This window comes from Balaenoptera borealis, assembly GCF_965194805.1.
Source record: "Balaenoptera borealis genome assembly, chromosome: 1".
Taxonomy (NCBI): Eukaryota; Metazoa; Chordata; class Mammalia; order Artiodactyla; family Balaenopteridae; genus Balaenoptera; species Balaenoptera borealis.
The window spans coordinates 75589200-75604405 of NC_138860.1; the positions used below are offsets into that span (position 1 = coordinate 75589200).

The window sequence follows — 15206 nt, forward strand, 5'->3', positions numbered from 1 at the left end:
CTTCACATCAGAAAGAGTCTGAGGCCTGGGCAAGTGTCCACTTAAGGGGAAAAGGCAGGTTGTGGACACCATGAGGTGGTCTTGACCAAGCTCAAGGAAGCCAGCTAGGGGAGGGAGGCACTGACCCTTAAATTCTTTACAGGACAACAGGGGTGGGGTTGTCCTATAAAGGGTGCCCTTACTCCCCACTGAGGAATGGCTGAGGCAACGAACTTGGAGATTTATCAGCAGAGGTTCAGCTTGGAATCACATGGGGAACACTTCAAAATACTGAAGTGTATTCACTTCAACCCCTACCCTCAGATACTCTTATTTAATTGATCCTTAAGGTCTACCCGAGGTTCCTAACGTAGTGGTGAGCAGCCCTCATTGTGGATGGTTGCTGACTTCAGAGAAGCTCTGGGAGGCCTGGGGATGTAGGACACATATCTGGACTGAGTAGTCAGTGTTAGGAGAGGGTCAATTCATACCTTGCGTGGCTTCAAACAGGTCAAGGGGCATAAAGGATCCAGCGTGTCTGAGCTGAGGGCAGGTCACCATTTATGTCAGCTGGCACATGACATCAGCAGGTCTGTGGAGGTCCGTTTTCAGAGGGGCGGTAGCTTTCTGAATGCCCGTGAGATGTGTGTTTGGGTCGTGTGTTTGAGGTGAGGGTGATGTAAAGTGCCTGAAAGTGGACCTTACAAAGGAACTTGGGAAGAAGTGCCTGAGAGTTAATGCTAATTTTAAATGGCGTGACATTAGTATAAGGGGGGGAACCTCTAATTTTTTAGTGTGTCTATTAAAACTGTAATCATATGGAAAGGTCTGAACTAGATTTGTTGCATGTGATAGATAATTCATATGACAAAGTCTGGGACGTGACTATGTAAGAAGGGAAGAAAACAGTGAGTTGACAGAGAGGCTAGGGGAGAGTGAGGAGGTGATGAGACTCCTTTGGATGACACTCCCACTCTGTGCTTGGACATCGTCTAGGAAAAACTCACTTTTTTCCCCTACTAACATACTCACTGCCTGGAGCTAGTGCAGACCCCACAGGTTAAGGGCTCGGACCCACAAGACCGTCCCCCCAGCGCAGACACCAATTACGAGTAGTAGGTCCCCAAGTTACCCACAACTTCTTTCCAACTTGGCTACGAATCAGAGGTTCTCATGACCCCTCCCCTACTCCCAGCATTGGATTCAATCACTTGCTAGACCAGCTCACAAAACTCAGGGAAACACTTATGTGTACTAGTTTATTATATAATAAAGGATACAGATAAACAGCCAGACAAAGAAATATAGAGAGCAAAGTCTGGAAGTGTCCCCAGCATAAGATCTTCTGTCCCTGTGGAGTTGAGGTGCACCAGTTTCCCAACACATGGATGTGTTCACCAACCCAGAAGCTCCCCAGACTTGATACTTCGGGGATTTCCATCATGTAGGCATGATTAATCATCAGCTCAGTCTCCAGCCCTGCCTCCCTTCCTGGAAGGAGGAGGTGGGGCTGAAAATCCCTAGCTTCTAACCATGGCTTGGCCTTTCTGGGGACGAAGCCCCCATTCAGGATCCCACCCAAAATCACCTCATTAGAACAAAAGACACTCCTCTCACCCAGGAAATTCCGAGGGACTTAAGAGCTCTATGTCAGGAACAGGAGTCAGAGACCAAATATTAGAACAAAAGATGCTCTAGTGCTCTTATCACTTAGGAAACTACAAGGGTTTCAGGAGCGCTGTGCCAGGAACCAGGGGCAGAGACCAATATATATTTTTTGCATATGTCACAGACATGGATACTGTTGGAGTCACAACTCGTGGATTCTAAGTAAAAGAATCTGGAAACGCCTTCCCCACTTCCCTTACCTTTAGTGTTTATAAAGCAAACAGATCTTAAGGAGAAGCAGAGGCAGGGTCCTCCCCACCGCCTGCTGGGCCTCCAACCCCACCCCCAGGAGCAGCTGCATTCCTTCTGATGACAGGCACAGAGGAGGGAACATGAGGAAGGTCCAGGGTCAAGGATCTACCCTCAACTAGATATGAAGCTCCTCGAAAGCCATCTCCTTTGAGGAGAGACTTGTGGACTGATCCTAACTAAACCTTTCTCGTTCAGAGACCACACAGACCCAGGCAAGGGAAGCTTGAACACCATGGTGTCCTTCAGCTTCCACTGAGCTCACTGGGTGAGGAAGCATGGCCAAGCCAGGCACCAGAGGAAAGTTTCAGATAGAAAACCTGGGACTATTCCCCGTGAGGAGGGACTGCTTCCACTCAAAAGAGACGGGCACTAAGACCAAGGCCACCCATTCCAGGGTTTCACACACAGCCCAATACAGCCACCCTCCCGCCGGCATCAGCACCACCTGCTGGACCCAGCATGGCACACGCTGCCTCACATTTTGTTCCAGTGTTCAGGGGTCACTGTCACAAGAACTGGTATGGGGAAGGCCTTCACAGCCTTCAGAACGCGTTCACGTCCAACGTCTCTTAAAACAATAATACTGGGGACTTCCCTAGTGGTGCAGTGGTTTAGAATCCGCCTGCCAATGCAGGGGACACGGGTTCGAGCCCTGGTCCGGGAAGATCCCACATGGCGCGGAGCAACTAAACCCGTGCGCCACAACTACTGAGCCTGCGCTCCAGAGCCCACAAGCCACAACTACTGAGCCCACGTGCCGCAACTACTGAAGCCCGTGCGCCTAGAGCCCGTGCTCCGCAACAAGAGAAGCCACCGCAACGAGAAGCCCGTGCACCACAACAGAATAGCCCCTGCTCACCACAACTAGAGAAAGCCCGTGCGCAGCAACGAAGACCCAACGCAGCCAATAAATAAATAAAATTCTTAAAAACAACAACAACAACAACAATAATACTGAAAAGTATCGCTATTTTTACCATGTAATAAATACAGAGGCCTAGGTGCAGGAAGGTAAAGCAACTTTGCCAAATAATAAAAGGTAGAGCCAGAACTTGAACTTGGGTCTTCGGAATCTAAATCCGAGGCTCTTTGCAGAACAAAGGTAAGTATATACCAAACACCCAGAAATAATGCAGAGAGCTGCCCACCCGCAGCCCCTTTCCGGTACCCAGATAAATACCCATCCAAGTGCGGAAGCGGCCTTCCAGAGAGGATCTGCACTGCTCCCCTAGCCCGACACCTTCACCTCCTAGTCACCAGTCACCGAGGGAAACGTGGAACTTGACTCGGAAAGTAGTCAAACGTGTGTGTGGAGTGGGGGAGGGCAGTGTTATTGCAGAGTGATTCAGAGCACAGAGTTTGGAGTCAGACATGCATGAGTCTCAACCCTACTAGCTGTACTTCCTTAAGCAAATCATTCTTCTTCTCTAAGCTTTAATGCCCTTATTCATAAACTAGGAATAATGCCTCGGGAACTGTGAAGATTCAATCAAATTATGTATGTAGAGCTCTGAGCATGGAGCCTGGTGCAGAGCAAGCACTTAGCTTTTTTTATTTTACACACAGACACACAACCAAATATGACCACAGATACCACCTGCTGATGAACCACCATTAGCATCCTCTCTTGCTGATAACTGATGTCCTTGCGGTGACTTGTTAATTAAACTGCCTCTATCACCTCAGTCTCGAGAGAAATGAACATGCACGTAGAGGTATGGAATGGAAAGAGCACTGATTAGCAGTAAAGAGAACTTGGATTTCATCTGCAACTTCGCTACTAACGTGCTGTGTTGACCCTGAATGTGTCAATCCCCCTTCTGTCACTTCCACCGCCTGTGAAATGAGGGGGTCAGAAGAGATCTCTAAGACTCTTTACAGACTCTGGCTCTGTCGTTCCTCCAGGGAAAGGAGGCAGAAGGCAAGCAGTCAGCAAAATGGTGCTGAACGCCTCCTGGCTTGAACACTGCGAACTCCCGCCTCAAATGGCTGGCCTGAGAGTTTCAGCCACTTGGAAAAATTCTCTTTCCCCTTGGATGGGACTCTTGAACCTCAGCCAGGACTCAGAGGTCCCAACTGCAAACAGTCCCAAGTCATTCGGTAACAAAGGGAAAGGCACCCAGGCCAGAGAAATGGGGAAGATGAGGTTCATCACCAACTGAAAAATGCCCCATCCACCCAGACCCCCGGCCCAACCACCCCAAACCTCAAGGTGCAGTCACCCGTCACCCAAAGTTGTCCTCCTCACAGTTAAGTCAGCGACTCCCCTGAAAAATCAAAAATACAAAAAGTTGTCCTCTCCCAAACTCAGGACCCTCGAACGCCGCTACTAAATGCCGAAAACCTAGCTCCCGGCTCGGGTTTCTCCATCCCAGAAACCAGCTCTGCGATCGGCCTGTCTTGCCTGCCAACAGTTTCAACCCTGCGAACGTTGTTTATTGTATCTTGCAGCTGCGATGGATTCGTTTATTATGCTTCAGTCTTCTTTGGTTAGCAGTGCTTTACTCTTCTCTCCATAACATAAATCCAGCCCCCCCAAAACGTGAAATCTTGGATTTCTCGTGCCTAGGGTGCCCCATTCCCTTCCCTTCCTCGCCTGACTTGAAACCCCCTTCTGCCTCCTTTTTAAAACTTTTCCTGAGACACCAGGAGAAGGATATTTAGAGCTTTCGTTTTCGGAAAAGAAAGAAAAAAAAAAAAAACAATGAAGGGAAAAAAAACCCCAAAACACACAACTTACGTTCATCCAGGAGTGCACAGTTTTGGAAAGAAGAAAAACAGAGCTATAATCCACTGCGTTCCCCCAACCCAAAAAGAAGAATCTGTTGTGAAACGCTTCTTTTTCCACTTTGCCGGTGGAGGAGCCCGGTGGTAGGCATACATCCACAGGCTGATGCAAGATGCCTTTGAGAGAAACCTCACATTCTGAGGATTCCTGGGAAAGCGCCAGGGATCCCAGCATCCAATATATTGCACATTTGGTTTCAATTAGGAAGGGGGTTGGGGAGGGAAGAAGGAAAGTCACCAATCAGAGCTGTTTTCTGTTTAGAGACTATTTCTTTTGACCCAAGGGACCACGGGCAAAGCTATAATTTACAGCAAAACCCATTCATAGAAGAAAAAATATGTATAACCATAGGACAGACTTAAAGACATAGCTCCCTTCCGCCTTATCCCCGCTGCATCCATCCCCAAGCCCTCCCCTTCTTCCATCTAAGACTTGGTCCCCACCCTGTGACCCCCACCTCATTTTTCTTACTTGAGCTGAAGCTATGAGCACAACTTAAGGTTTGGATTCTCTTCCAATTGACGCTTCCAGGACAGTTGGGTCACACACATGGAGTTGATCTTTAGTGTTTTATCCATGAAAGCCCAGAGCTGAGCCCTTCCCCTAAAAGATTTGATTTAATCCTCCCCCCTCCCGAACTATCTCCCCCACCAAAAAAAAAAAAAAAAAAAACTGGATAGTTTGAGAGTCTAGGATTCCTATTTTTTTCTACTCAATTCCCAGTTGGTTGCTCCCTCTGAGGGTCTGTGGCTGTATCCATGCTGCTAAATGAAAACACAAGCGTTTGTGAGGACTTCCTAAATTATTTTGAGACTTTTTTCCTCTTTTTTTTTTTTTTTTTTCTATCCACCGCCATGAAGAGAGATCATGTGAAAGGGGAGTGTAAGTGACAGGGAGGAACCCTTCCTTGGCTCTTTAAAAAGAGTAACTAATAATCCTCCCCATCCATCAAGGCTCCTGACATTAACCCTTCCAAGCCTGGATCATTCTTTACCAAGCACAGGCTTGGTCTGCCCTAGAGGTCTTGATTCTCTGTGAGTACAGGAAATGCAGGGTAAGCAGAAACTCAAGTTCAGGAGATCCGTGGAGAAAGGTAGATGGCAAAAGAGAGGTTAAGAAGACCGAACCCACCTCTGAGAGATGGCCTCCTCGTAAAGAGACTGCCTGCCTCTGGGCTCTTAAGCTATCCCCAACTCTTCTCTGCTTGTACTTTGGCAGGCAATCTGGGATTGCATGCCCCCACGATGAGCAAGAAGAGAGATGTGACACACAGGAAGAGGAGAGTGGAAAGAGATCATGGAAGGACATCCCCATGGTAAGTTTGGAGCGAGAGATACTTCAGGAGAGGAACAGGGAGGCAAGAAGACCTCCAACTGGGATGGCCATGAGGAGCCAAGCTGCCAGTGTTCAGTCCCTAAAAAGCCCTTAAGCTCAGTCAGAAAGTGGCCTTTCATATCTGTACTTTCCAGATAGAAGAGGACACAGAGAATCCAGAGAGTTCTTAGAGGGCAGCCACAGAGATGATTAAAGGTAGAAAACAAGACCTAAGAGGAAACACTAGAACTAGGGTTATTTTACAAAGAGAAGAAACAGTGTAGAGATAAACCTATTAAGAAGACTTCAAATAACTTAGAAAGCCCAAAGTTAGCTGAGGGTGACCAACTCAGCTCAACTCAATAAATATATATTGAGCATTTATCAGGCACTTTACTGGGTGCTTGCCTGAACCAACTACAGACATCTTGTTAGAGAAATAGTCCTAGAATCCTCCCAAATATCTAGCCCTGTAATTGTTTACCTCTTTGGCATGACCATGAAGAATGCACTGATAGCCTGACCTATAATTTCACAGATTTGGTGAGACTATAAGTCAAATATGGAAAACAGTATAATAATTTCATAAAGCCAGAAGCTAATAAAGGACAGATAAAGTATGTATCCTCAAACACCAGTATTTAAGGTGGTTCTACTCCATAGTCAGGGTTGGTTGTTTGTCTGTGTATGTGTATAACTAGGAATCCAGCTTGAGCCAGTGATGCTGAGTCCAAAACTCAGACACACTGGGGTCTGTCTGAGGAAGGATGGGTAGCCCTGTCAAGAGTCGATTGGTATGCAGACCAAGGAGACTTTTGGGAAGAACTCGCTCAGTGAAGAAAGAACCAAGGGACAAAAGACAGGTACCAAGTGCAACAAAGCTGTGTCAAAAGTAAGGAGAAGCTCTAAGAAAAATACCATGTCTGTAACTCAGGTTACTCTTAGGCAAATCTGGGGTCTAATCTTGAACTCTAAGAAGAAGATGTTACCAAAAATAGAGTAAGGAAAAGCTGAAAGCAGTATTTTACTAAAATATTTGAGGGATACTGAAAGCATCAGGAGGGATCATCATATTTGAGTCTACAGCTCTGGTTTGGGGAGAGGGGTATGCTCCTTCAGATATGACAACAGCCACTGCTGCACGAAGCCATAGCTGAAAAGAAAGACAATGGCAAATGCCACTTCAAAGTTGAAAGCAGTGATTCGCAGAATACACAGAAAACATTTCCTGGAGATTCTCATAATTATTTGACAGAGTTTTGAGTAAGGCTGGAATTCTTAAAATTGTGGGAACAGATGTGGAGAAATATGATTTCGTTACTCTTTTGTGAACAGATTTTGCCCCCTGGACTAGCTTGGGAAACATGAGTCATTGCAATCAGAATTATTTATGTTCCATGGGAGGTAACATATCCTAGTTATGAGGACTGTTTCACACTAGAAACGAATTACTGACAAACAGTATAGAATTCCATTACCTGGCCTTCACTAAAAATAAGATCTATCTGGAATGGTCAGGATGCAGGATTAACTAGAAGAAATGTGCAAGATTACTTTTCAAGATCTTTTCTAGTCTACAAACCAAGGTTCAAGTAAATACAAGTGTTAAGAGTTGAAATAACTATAGTATTTCTGTCTCCAAATTCACAAGGGTTGGATACATTTGTGGTGCCTTAGGAAGTCAAATAAAGGATGGAAATAAAAGGAATGTAACTAACTCAGTTTAAGAAATACACACACACACATACACACACAAATCTTAAGAGGCTATATGGGTATTCACAGAAACCAAACCCAGTTGGTACATTTAAGCTTCACAAGGAATTAAAATCAGAAATTAGCCACCAGTAACCTAATGCCTAATTAATTGTCTTCTATTTACTCTTTCTTTTCCTTCTCTTTCTCCTCCTTCTTCTTTTCTCCCTCTCCTCTCTCTCTTCCTCCCTCCCTCCCTATATCTCTCTCTCTCATTCATTCATTCATTTCCCATCTCTCTCTCCTTATCTCTACACATCTTGCTTTAACCTGTTCTTTTTCAGCAGACCAGACTTTTCTACTTCTTTTCACACATTATTAAAGGTGGTTACCCTAAAATGATGTCTTATCTCTCAAATATATATATATATCTCCTCACTTCAAGTGAATGAGAAAGAATGACTAGTTTTTTGAAGCCCAGTTCTGGAATCCTGAGATGAAGAATTTGATTGGTCAGGTGTGTTTCATGTATTCATGCTCTATCTCTAAACTGTGAGGGCAATGGGTCATGTAATATGAAAATTGCTCCATCACGTTCACAGGTGGGTCAATTCTCAGAAAAGTGGTGTCATACATTGAAAGATAAGCCAGTATATCTGGACAAAACTATAATTCAAAAAGATACATGCACCCCTATGTTCATAACAGCACTATTCACAATAGCCAAGACATGGAAACAACCTAAATGTCCATCAATAGATGAATGGATAAAGATGTGGTACATATATACAATGGAATACTATTCAGCCATAAAAACGAACGAAATAATACCATTTGCTTCAACATGGATGCAACTAGAGATTATCATACTAAGTTAAGTAAGTCAGAAAGAGAAAGACAAATACCATATGATATCACTTACATGTGGAATCTAAAATATGACACAAATGAATTTATCTATGAAACAGAAACAGACTCACAGACATAGAGCACAGATCTGTGGTTGCCAAGGGGGAGGGGGTGGGGGTGGGAGAGAAAAGGACTGGGAGTTTGGGGTTAGTAGATGCAAACTATTACATATAGAATGGATAAACAATAAGGTCCTAGTGTATAGCACAGAGAACTATATTCAGTACCCTGTGATAAATCATAATGGAAAATAATCTATAAAAAAGAATATATATATGCATATAACTAAGTCACTTTGCTGTACAGCAGAAATTAACACAACATTGTAAATCAACTATACTTCAATAAAAAATAAATTTAAGGAAAAAGAAAGACAAGCCAAAAGTATCTGCTACATCAATAATTAACAAAGCCTGACAATCCCTGGATTTTAAAGAAATTATACCTCACCAAACAAAACAAGAGAACAAAGAATACAGTGAAGTCATATTGTGTACATGTTTAACTTAAGTATCAATTTTAGAACCTAATCCTTAAAATAAGATGTCTTTTTATTGGTTAATCTGTCCATAACAGATAAATCCATTGACATGTATTAAGTCAGAAAGGCTTAATTTTTGAAAAAATCAATACAGAGGAAATCTTGTAGGCAATAGAAATACTTTGATTTTCTTAAAAGCAGAGTGGTCTTAATGTCCAGATAGCTGCATATAGACTTTCATTTGGTTTCTTCCTGAGTTTAGCTCATGATTCAAGAATCTTAGTGTGCTTAATAGTTATCCTATGGAGTTGTATCCACAAAAGCATGAATATTACATTTATGAGTGATTTGAAGTTCTCAAAGATAATCTTAACCCTAAGAGATCTTTCCCTCAATGGGCTGGGTCTTAATGCTACATACTACTAGATGCTATTCTTCTCTGATGGACTTTAGTGGAAGATAACCCACATCCAAACCCCTTGTGAGCAGAGTCACCTTGAACAAGTCATTAACTTTCCCATCTATAAAATGAAGGATGATATGAATGCACAACTCACAGGGTTGTGAGAATAAAATTAGATCAGAAAAGAATAACTTACTGAGTGCTTACTGTATGCAGGCATTCCTCTAGGAACTTTACATTTATTATTTCATTTCTCAAAAGAACTTTATGGGGTACATACTATTATTTCCCCAATGTCCATATGTGGAAATTAATGCACAAAAATCCTAACTTGCCCAGGATCATACCTGGTGAGCTAGACCACATGTATGTATATATGTGCTTTGCTGATAGTAAAGTGTGTGTGCTTATGGGTGAACAGGAAAGATGTACAGTGGGTGGGAAAGAGTCAATTCTTAGCTATTCAGGGATTGAAGTCTGGTAATCCATGTGGAGAATCATCTACATTATTTTCCTTTCCATTCTTTCTCCCCTGAAGCCCATCTTTATGTCACTGCTTCTTAGCACTTCCACCAGAGAAAGAAATGAGAAATTTTTAAAAAATTAAAATCATTCTGTCTGTGACTCTTCCATGGACGAGCTGAAAAGTCAAATAAAGAGGAAGCTGAGGTTAATGGCCAAAATAATGTTCTTATTCACTTGTGTTTTTAACAATGCCACATATAATATTTCACAGTTTAAAGGAGTGCTTTCACAGACATGACTTCATCTGATCCTCAGACAGCCCCAATATGTACTCAGTGCAGATATTAATATCCTCATTTGACAAATAAGGAAAATGAAGCTCAGGGAAGTAGTAACTTACTTGAAGTTGTTGCTGGTAAATGGCAGAATCTGAGTTTGAATCCATTTCTTCTGCTTCGCAGTTCTCTTTCTGCCCATTTAGCATCCACAAAAAACCTGAGAGCCTCTAGCCTCTTGATTTACACCCAGTTCTAGTTAACTAGGTTATCTGGTTTCCCTGCCTGTTTTACTGTTCTTCCATTTCCTTTTTCACTGTGGAGAAAGAATAACAAAACCCTCACCTCGGTAGAAATTCTGAGATGAGGGGTGAGAAAATAGACATGGAGAACTCAGAAGTGTAGCGCAGCCTTAGATTTCCTAAGGAGAGTGAGGGCTACAAAAAGAGTTTTTAAAACAATGCATTTCACAGTCTCATCCTAGGAATGTAACCCTTCTCCAGGCTAAAGTCTGGAAACCTAAACTGTCCTTGTCAGATAAGAAAGTAACCTACTTTTAAATATCTCCAAGGGAACAGGATCTCTCAACAGCCTGCGTGTTTATCAACACTCAGTGTCAAAATTTCTGTTTTTTATCTACCCCGAATCTCCCCTGCTACCATTTTACCTCCTCCTTGTCTGCACTCAGTGAAAACAACCCTCAGCTAAATTATTTCCCAGCTCCTTATACACACATATTTCAGAGCAGAGTGGAGTTTGAGCAGCAGTATTATTTTTCCATGCTCAGGCCCAGTTTGGAGCAATCATCTTATACATAATGATAACCCTCCTTATGAAATTTGAAGACCCTCAGCTGCCTCTCGTCCAGGCTGGGGTTTTTCCGGCGTCTGGAAGAGGAACAACATAATCCCCACTGACTGTCCTGTTAGGGATCCAAGAAACTTGGAAAAATCAAAGGACTTTTAGTTATTTGAGTCTTGCTTTTAGGAATTCATCCTCCTTTCCTCATGTATCTATGGAGGGCACTGAGAAGCTTGAGAGATTAATATCTCTGAGTTCCTAAGGGGGGTGGGGGGAAGGCTCTGCATAATTATCAAATATTATTTTATCCTCTAAAATATCTCACTTTAGAGACTTTGTTTGCTTAACGCCCTATCATTCATCTCTCAATGCATAACTCCATCCCATTGCCCTGAGTTACACCGTAAACACCACCTTTCTGTTTCTAACACACAACATATTTCAAAGCGGAAAGGAATTTATAGGCCAATGTTATTTTTCCATGTACAATTCCAGTTTGGAATGTCCAGCAGCACTCAAATTGCCTTTCAAGATAAAGACCAGATTCTGATTCTATGTAATCCTTGTGTGCTTCTGGGAAAGCTCAGATGTTAGTCTTATGGATGGAATCCACGTTCTCCAGGGCCCTTCATATCCCAGAGAGGAACCATTTACACCAAGCCAGGCTCCATCAGAATTCTCCAGTGGCCTTTTGCCAGAGCTCTCACAACTAGCAAGACAAGTTTCAGTTGTAAAACCCGTGCAACACAAAGCAAGGGCAAGTTCTTCTACGCTGACCCCAGTTCAGTGTAAGCTGGAAGGAGCCTCCGAGGTCAACAAGCCTAGCGCTCTTGTTTTACAGCTGAGTCCCAGCACAGTTAAGTGGCTTTTCTGAGGTCACACAAAACAGGAGGGGAAAGCACAGCACAGAACTCACATCTCTTGAGTCCTTATTCATTACTCTTTCCAAAGCATCATGCAATTGCACAGAATACTTTTACTTTAAACAGTTAAAATATTTAAGGCCAACAAAATAAATAGGAAAAAATAGGTAAAGCATCTATAGACCAAGTGAAGGCCAGGGGAGTGGCCAGATGGGAATGGAGTCTGGAGAAGATCACCCCATGAGATGTCAGCGGTCTCTGAGAACACAGATGAAGTCCTACAATCTCTTGTTCTTTGCTTTGCCCATGGGCAGCCCCGGTTTCTTCAACAGGATGAAGGTTAGAGGTAGAATTATTTTGTCATGAGGGATCTAAATACACTTGAGAGAGATCTGGCAGAGGTGAATGGAGAGATGGATCTTAAGTCTGCATCCCTTCCACTCCCTACAGTGGAGGCCCCTGGATCCTCACCTGCAGACTCAGTTGCACCCCCCCTTCCCCCACCTTGTTAGAATCACTCTGAGCCTGTTATAGGAGGATCTGTGCAGTCATGGCTGGTCTGTCTTTGATTAAAGACCTACATCTTGTCATGGCCCTGATTCCAAGTTTTATCAACATTCCTGAGGCCAAGGATAGTAAATATTTGTAGGTCTGCTCAATCCACAGTGACCTCAGTACTGCCCTCTCTCCTACAGGGGTGGACTACCAAAATCCATGCTTGTATTACGTAACCTCCACTTCCTTGGCCATAATTGAAGGGATCAGGAATAGACAAGCTATTTTCTGAATAGTGTGTGATCCAAGCTAGTGATCCAAGCTATTTTTTGAATTATATTTCATAAAATGCAAGAAATCATTCCATAAAATTTGAAAATGGATCAAGGAACTGCAACTCCAGTCTGAACTACTTTCTTAGAAAGAGGAGATCTTGACTCTGAAACCCTAGGTGGTAATAGTCTCTGCATCACTTGGACCACGGAAGCAGAGAAAGCTGGTCTACAGGGAGAAAAGAATGAAGTCAATGTACAGAAAATGCAAAGGCAACTGAGAATCCTGGCAGTTTTCTAGTTCCCAGTCCCAAGCTCCTCCCAAGGTCAGGATGCATTTCCTGCTCTTGGATCCCATAAGACACTCTATATCCTTATAATACATTCACATGTGTTGCTCAAACTGCATCAAGTGGGCTTCTGTAACTTCAAATCACACACTTTTTAGGCCTCTGCACAGGCATCTCTTCTGGTAAATTAACACTTCAACAAGAATAGAAGGTGGGTATCCTTATGCCAATTATAACTGACAAGAAAACCCACTCAGAGTCTCACCTAGGCATTCCCAGTAACTTTTTGGCTACCTGTTGACCAACTTACTTGTATGCCTGGATTCTTGAGTAATATCTCCCTCTTGAGTTCTGTGCTCTGAGTTCTTCTCCTGTATCAGTCAGGATCCAGTCAGGAAAACACACCATACTAGGTATTTCAACAGAAGGGATCTTACATAAGGAATTGGCCACAAAGGTGTTGGAGGGCCGACCAATCAGAAATAATAACTGAACAAAGCAGCCACCACCCTAATACTGGGAGAATAAAAGGGGTTTGGGCTATGAGAACTTAGGAGCTGGAAGGAGGGGGCACCACATAACTACAGCTCACATATCTAAGATGGTTCATAATCTGGTTTCTGATGGTACCATTGATGTGACATGTTGAGGCTGGTTATGGGAGTGTGGAAAGAAGCTGGAACCTGGAACAAACTGCCCTGATGGCATGAAATGCTACTGCTGGAGCTAAGGGCCACTACTGGAGTAACAACTCTGATACCAAGAAACAGGAAATGACTCTCTTCTCTTCTCTCCTCCTCCCGGCTTTTACTCATCTCCTGCCTCTTATTGGCAGAATCTAAAAGGAGGTCTGTTGGTAAAGGAATCTCTGAGACCCAGTTCCAGCATCACAGAACAGAGCATTTAAAGCTGAGAGACAACAGGCAAATTACCATTTTACCAATGTCTTGACTAGATTGTCACCCACGTGTGCCCTCCTTACTTAGATGCCAGTCTTTGCTGTGCCACCTGAACCTTCTTTCAATGGCTATACCTGGTTTAGTGTGCCAGGCACCATTCCTCTCCACAGAATGTTTCTAATCCTAAACCATGGCCTTTCTAAGGCAGCTCCAACTTGCTTCACCTATTCCAATATGCCAGTATGCCACCTTAGATCAGATAACCAGCCCCAGGGCCTTTGCACTTGTTATTCCCTTTACATGGAATAATCTTCCCCACCTAGTCACCTGGATTTCTCCCTAACTTCCTACAGGACTTTACTCAAATGCCACTTTTCAGTGAAATCTGACCACCATTTCTAATATTTTACCCTAATACTTTCTGCCATTTCTTTTTTTTTAAATTTTAGAACTGATTTACACACTATATACTTCTTTATATCCACTAGAATGTAAACACTATTTATTTTGTTTACTACCATATTCCCAAATGTCTATAATTGTTCTCAGCATATAGTAGGAACTCATAAATATTTATTGAATGTTGAATGAATTAATTAAGTAATGCCCACAATAAGAACTGAGAGAGCTGGAAATGTGTGTGTTCTAAACAAAAAAGACAGAAAGAAAGCAGAGAGAATATCTCTTGCCCATCCTAGAAGTCACCTCTAGGAGTCACCTGGAGAGAGGTGAACACCAAAGCTCCTAGAGCCTTCAGGGCCATTCTGGAATGAGGACTAAAATGAACAAGGTAGGGGGAAAGGCAGGGGTCAAGAGTACCCAGCTCTTGGGCATATATCCAGACAAATTATAATTCAAAAAGATACATACACCCCTATGTTCATAGCAGCACTATTCACAATAGCCAAGACATGGAAACAACCTAAATGTCCTTCAACAGAGGAATGGATAAAGAAGATGTGGTACATATATACAATGGAATATACCTAGCCATAAAAAAAGAATGAAATAATGCCATTTGTAGTAACATGGATGGACATAGAGACTATCATACGAAGTGAACTAAGTCAGAAAGAGAAGCACAAATATCATATGCTATCACTTATATGTGGAATCTAAAATATGACACAAATGAACTTATCTATGAAAGAGAAACAGACTCATGGTTGCCAAGGGGGAGGGCAGTGGGGAGGGATGGATTGGGAGTTTGGGATTAGCAGATGCAAACTATTATATATAGAATGGACAACAGAGTCCTACTGTATAGCACAGGGAACTATATTCAATATCCTGTGATAAACCATAATGGAAAAGAATATGAAAAAGAATGTATATACATGTATAACTGAATCACTTT

General features: G+C 42.9%; 2 protein-coding genes across 4 annotated transcripts in view; one reads left to right on the plus strand and one right to left on the minus strand.

The window, feature by feature from the left end:
• Positions 1 to 4890, minus strand: part of DDR2 (discoidin domain receptor tyrosine kinase 2) — a 161814-nt gene extending 156924 nt beyond the window's left edge. For 2 of the 3 annotated variants that reach the window (XM_082405225.1, XM_082405223.1), the window contains exon 1: positions 4640 to 4886. The gene's annotated coding sequence lies outside the window, so the exon portion shown is untranslated. Of the gene's footprint in view, positions 1 to 4639 lie in introns of all 3 variants that reach the window. The other variant, XM_082405224.1, reaches the window with a different exon arrangement.
• The window catches only part of SH2D1B (SH2 domain containing 1B), a 333978-nt gene that overhangs the window by 94861 nt on the left and 223911 nt on the right, over positions 1 to 15206 (plus strand). The window lies entirely within an intron of this gene.